Source organism: Magnolia sinica, chromosome 3 (genome assembly GCF_029962835.1).
Source record: "Magnolia sinica isolate HGM2019 chromosome 3, MsV1, whole genome shotgun sequence".
NCBI classification, from domain to species: domain Eukaryota; kingdom Viridiplantae; phylum Streptophyta; class Magnoliopsida; order Magnoliales; family Magnoliaceae; genus Magnolia; species Magnolia sinica.
The window spans coordinates 35,557,480-35,563,675 of NC_080575.1; the positions used below are offsets into that span (position 1 = coordinate 35,557,480).

Genomic DNA, 6,196 nt, shown 5'->3' on the forward strand with positions numbered 1-6,196 from the left:
TGCCAAACCATAATTCAAATCCGACAATTGCAGGGTATTTACTTTCTACCAGGATGCTAGAAATTCATGCATAAAGAAAATCTTTTGTGGTCTCAGCTTAGTCTTGATAGATGGAAACATAATTTGGAAGGCTTTTTGGCAACAAGTGGCAACTTGAGGTTCGTTCAAAAAAAAAGAAGGCACCGGTGACTTGAGGTGCTAATAGAATTGTTAGAGATTAGAATGGTAGCCTACTATTGTGATCACTGAGGCTAAAAATTGTGGAAGAATTAGTAAATGTGCTTTGCATTAGGATCCTAAACTTAAAATTCTGCCAAGCAAAATTACCTTCTTGTGTTGCTTCTTGTACATAGTCGTCCTAGTGTGAGACCCGACCCGAGTTCGCAAGTGTGCATGTGTGTGTGTGAGTATGCATTCCGTCCATCTTGATCCCACGGTCCTACCGGTCGAATCCCGGTGACCCGTGACTCTTGGATAGTGTTTGCAGTCATCTGTGAGCCTAGTCATGAAGACCCGACTCGGATCGAGTTGAGACCTATACCATTATGACCGCATCGTCGTTGCGATTCCAACGACATGTCTTGTGCATTCATCCGACTTATAGATCAAAAGTTGTGAGCATTTCATCATGTGGCCCACTTTTTGTACAAAAGCATATGGACCACTCTCAGGCACAAGTTCCCATGCACACCACCCACACACACTACAATTCCCATGGAATAAACACTACCCATCCTAAACACTACCCACACCTAACCTACCCTAGCAAGCATTGTTTGTATCACCATAGGTCATGATTTCTTTCTCTAACCAAGGAGGGAGAGTAATGATGACTCCCCTACAACCTTCCCTTCCTCTCTCTCCTCCTTCATTCTCTCATTTTCCTTTTCCATGGAAGAATTTCCAGCCCTCCCTCTCCCAATTTTCAGCAACTTCCCCTTCCTTTCTTCCTCCATCTAGCCACCACAAATTCATCTTGACCATTGAACCTTTAAGCTTGGAGCTTGGAGTACCTAGTGTTGGTGGTAGCTTGAAGATTCAAGGTGGGTGATTATAATTGTTGATCTTATTTTCTACCCTTTGATCTTTTTAATTTCTTTTTAGATGGATCATATGGGACCGACCAATCCATGGTGGGGATCCCATTTGATCCCATGGATGTGGCCATTTGGCCCATCCTACATGCATGTCATGATCCATGATGGGGCCATTCTCCATGGACCCCATCATGATGTATTTTATAATCCACTCCATCTTAAGGTCATCTAGACCCTAATGATCATGTTGGGATGGCATCCCAACCATCCATAACAATTATATATCATGCATGTAGTGATTTTATGTTGCATGTAAAATCAATGTAGTTGTATGGGTATGATTCACTCTTGGGAGGGCCCACTAGTGGCGGGGCCCTACCCCCATGGTCGGATTACTCTCTTTCCTTCTTTTCTTTCTCTGATGTATGGATGATAGTGTGTGTGTGGCCCATTTATAGTGGGCCTTGGATGTCCTAAAATAAATAAAAATAAAAATCCAGCAAGGTGGGATGCTCTTATCACCTAACTCCATGATCATCGGACACCTTAATCAAATGCATGCAAGTGTCCTAGTTCTAGTATGTGATCTGAAATTATGTGGGGCCCACTGAGGAAGGCCACACACCCTTTTTATGGCTGGAATTATTGAGATATAGGCTGATGTGTCCAGCCATGTATTGCTGTCCAAAAACTTGGACTGTTGCATGGATTGTCATGTTCAATCTTTGGCATGGATTTTTGGATCATGATTGTCATTATTTTCTTTATAAGTATGGAGTGTAATGAGAAGGTGTGGACCCCACCATGAGGTGTGATGGGTCATACCTCAGATGGTCCATGATATGGTACCCAAAAAGGAGGCCCATAGGGGTGGGCAGTCCACCTTGTTGGGCTGTCCAACCCACATGTATGGAGGGAAAACATACACTTCAGCTTGGTTTCTCTGAAGGATGGGCCACTTTTATGGACCCCACCTTACTTTATTTTATGAAGAAAATACTAAACCTCTATTTTTCCCCTCTTGGATGAAGGTTGGGCCCACCTTATTGGGTAAACAATGCATGGACAGCAACATCCCTTCCTGGATAGATTGAAATTCCTAATTTAATTAAAATATTTATGAGTATCCAAAAATCATAAAATTTTACAGAGAAGTGGTTCACTTATGGTAGGACCCACCTACAAAATTTTGGGGCCAATGGACACCTCTACACACCATGGTGGTGGCTGGACTGGCCCATTACAATACGGTGTCCAGATCAGTCCGATTTTTAGGACAGATTGATTTCTTTAAGTAAATTAAAATATTTATATATGTCTAAAAATTCTGAAATTTTGTAGAGATATGTTCCACCCATTCTCAGACCCAGTTACCAAATTTCAGGGCCAATGGACCTCTGTGTACACCGTGGCAAGGGCCGGACTGGCCCACCATGTTGGGACGTCCAGGTCAGTCCGATTTTCTGGACAGTCTATTTTATTTAAATAAATTAAAATATTTCTAAGTGTCCAAAAATCTTGAAATTTTGTGGGGGTGTAGGTCACCTATGGAAGTATCACTCTGTAAAATTTCAGATCCAAAATACATTTGAGTTGCCCGTGGTATGGCTGGAAGTGGTCTGCTAGGCAGGGACGCCCAGGCTGGGGCATCTAGCCTGCTTCGTGGGCCCACCTCGATGTGTTGAATGTCCCACCACCCATCCATGTAGGGTCCTTAGGGGATTGATCATACTTGCCCCCTTTTTATTCAATTATAACACATTAGGTGGATTTTTGGGCCATATACCCCAGGCCCATAGGACTGCCTACACATGGGACATCCCTGCCTTAGGCTACTGCTGGGCTTGCATTCTAACAGTCTGGCCCATTTCATATATGTATTGTATATCCTCTCTCATCTGGTGGGGCCCACAGTGATGTGTGTGAGCCATCCAGAATTAATTATACTAAGAAATACTTCTAATGCTGAACTCCAACCAACCCAGAAATTTGGGTGGGCTGGAATTTGGCATTGAGCCCAATAACTGTTGCCTATAGATGTTCTTTGGGACAATATGCCCCACTAGATTTGAGGAGGATTTATGTCAATATCTTATCATCTTAATTTTTATTTTTTGGGCTTAATTAGTGTATGATTAAAGGCCCATCCCAAATAGGATTCTTCTTGGGCTAGTCTCTTAGTTAAGTAAGGGCCTTATAACCTTGGTTGGGCTGGAACTTTTGATAGGCCCATTGAACCCTTGGGTCCTATATTTACCATGTCATTGTGATGAGCCTTATGGGCCAAATACTCAAGTAGTTGGGCCCTTGTTTGCCCACTATAATAAATCCATACTTGGGCCGAGATGTGAGGCCCAACTTACATGTGTTAAAAATTTAAGAATTTCCCATATGTTGGGATAATGGGCTGCCCATTAGGCCTACCACAATGAATGAACCTATGACCCTTATGGTTGGGCCTTAACCTTGCTTAAGGGCCCACCAGGTTGCCTTTGTTTTTGGGCTTAGTGTATGGCCCATTAGGCCATGGGTTGATTGTGCCTTGGACCTTTCTTTGCATATATAGTAGGCTACCTTTTGGGACCCAGTTGAGGTTGGATGTCCTCCTTGGTGGCCCTAAGGTAGGCCCATAGAGGCCCTTATAGGTGGTTAAAGGCCCACCTTGGGCCTGGCTAGGACTGTCCCTCCTTAGGATTTTGACTCTCTTAGTTTGTGGGTCATCCCAAAGTACTAGGCTCCCACTAGAGGACTTCTCTTCTTCTTAGAATACCTGTCGATGTGCCTAGATCTTGACCCTCCTTGGGACAGACGATTTCATATTCCTCAGGTAGCACACTTACATCGTTGCAACCCATATGCATCATCTGTATGAATTGATTGCATTGTATAGTGGTCATTCAGGGATGGAGTTTCTTCCCTTTTGCACATTGAGTGCCTGAAACTTGTGCATGATTTGTGTGTGTGACTTATGCATTGGCATCGCATTTCATGAGGATACCGCCCTTGCTTCATCAGGGCCTTGCCTCCACAGGGACATTTGTGGATGGCCGCATGTGTGGACACCGAAAATATTACTTGAGCATACTGAGTGCGTAGGATGCCCATGGGTGAGATTCCCAAAACTTCCATGGTACCAAGGATCTACTCCAACGCCGTGACTAGGTGGAATACATGAGCGCACGAGGGCCTTATACCGTTAAGCCGCGACTCCCACTGTCGTGTAGTCGGTTGGATAGGGGTGTGGCCTTACCTGCCTGGTGTGAGGAGGCATTGCTAGGCTGAGTCTGACCAGCTCGTAAATGGGTCCACTACCTTCAGGCCTTGTTGGTGATTGGTTGTCCACAGGCGGGTAGTGAGGTCTCTTACGCTCGTTTGACTGTGCGGGGTCTGCAGAGCGATATTCAGCAGTGTAATGGACCCTGTGATTTCCTTATGATTGAAAATGTACTTGACTTATGGTTTGGATATGAGCACGACATTACTTACATCGCATTAGCATTGGTGTACAAGCCCCCTTTCATACATTGCCTTGGTATGGCACTCATTACTTATTGCATCGCATTCATGGTAAGCCTTGGTAAGACTAGTGATATGTTCATTGATTATGCTTCTCTCCTTATACCTCCTACTATTCTTCTGTGCACCATTGTCACACACTTACACCACCCTCTAAGCTTTTATAAGCTTATGCACGATTGATACGTGCAGGAGACTCTAGGTAGGCGCCGTAGCAGCAGAGCATGGAGTAGAGTTGAGTAGTGAGGACTCCAGTGTTGCTGATTTCTCTCTCTTTTCCTTTTTATTCTCATGTATGTCCTTTTGGACCTTTTAGATGATTGTAAAAGTTCAAATTTTTAGTGGATTTTGTGATGTGTGCCTTTGTTATTCTCAGATGTACTTGCTGTGATCTTGGGTATGCTCGCATTGGAAGTGATTATATTGTTATGAAAATCCTCCTTGTAGGATCCCAGGATCGGAACCTACCTCAGGAGCCGAGAATGGGGTACTACGGAGGCTGTTGCGGCCAGAATCGGCCATCGGGTTCCTTGTGAGTCCGGTTACCGAGTCTGGGGCGTGACACCTAGTAAGCTTGGAAGGCTTCAACCGGTTATGGAACTAGCGCTTGCATTTTGAGTTGGAGAAGAGGAACACCTGTGAGAAAGAAGAATAAAGGGAGTTCAGGATTAAAACAAGAAAAACTCAGTTCCAAATTCATAGTCAGGATGTTTACTTGGGAATCAGGTCGCACAAATCTAATACCCTTTCCTGGGTATATCTTAGCACCACTGAAACGACACAGTTCTGTCCTGAAAAATTCATAACATCAACGTTGGTATAATCTTATGCTACCATTACAGGTGGAGCCAAAAGCATGAAAGAACCAACAAAAACCAGGGATTGTAATAAGACCCACTCAAAATTCAGGTAATTTTGTATAGGCTAAATGCAAGTTTAATTTCAAGTTAAACGGACTCAGAAAGTGGCAAAACTCATGCAATAATAGGGGCCCTAAAATTCCGGTTTACAACACACTGGGTGGAAATTTTTCTTAAAAAGAAGCCAGTTCTACATGCAACTTTAATGCATGTCCCCTGGGCTCCAGTAGGCAAAGTAATCAGTAGATTCCAGTATGAACCTTCAGGTCTCCATTCCCCTTAATGCAGATCACTTTTCACTTATATCACTGGACATTTTTCATCATTTCTGTAATAAAAAACTAAGAAAAAATAGGTAGGAGAAATGGGTTGTTTGTGCTAGAGTTTGCTTCAGGCTTCTGCAATTCATAGTTTACAAGTACAATAACTGTTTCTCCAGGGAGCAGGTTAGGTGTTATCCGGGTAACATGTTAGTGAAATGGCCTAGCTAAACGTCCTAGGGGGGGAGGGCGAATAGGACGATGCCAAAATAAAACTTTAACAGCGGAATAAACGAATATGATAACCAAATAAAATAAATCAATTTACAATGTTGAAATAAAACAACCTCAATAAACAAGAATTGAGAGGTTGATACGAATTTAGTTCTAAGGATAACCTTACACCATAAAAACTAAGGGTTTATGGCAGGACAACCTTATTTCTAGAACGTCCTTTGTATAAAAAACTCAAACCAGAGAGGAATAAATAAATAGCAAGGAATTGAAATAAATTGCAGGAATT

The 6,196-nt window shown here is 43.1% G+C and overlaps 1 long non-coding RNA gene across 1 annotated transcript; it reads right to left on the reverse strand.

The window, feature by feature from the left end:
• Positions 1-280: 280 nt before the first annotated feature.
• LOC131241510 (uncharacterized) lies at positions 281-5,876 on the reverse strand. Its single transcript, XR_009169077.1, has 3 exons — positions 5,269-5,876; positions 5,119-5,189; positions 281-358 (listed from the first exon to the last, which is right to left on the reverse strand). It is a non-coding gene; the product is annotated as an uncharacterized LOC131241510 (long non-coding RNA).
• Between the last annotated feature and the right edge of the window lie 320 nt (positions 5,877-6,196).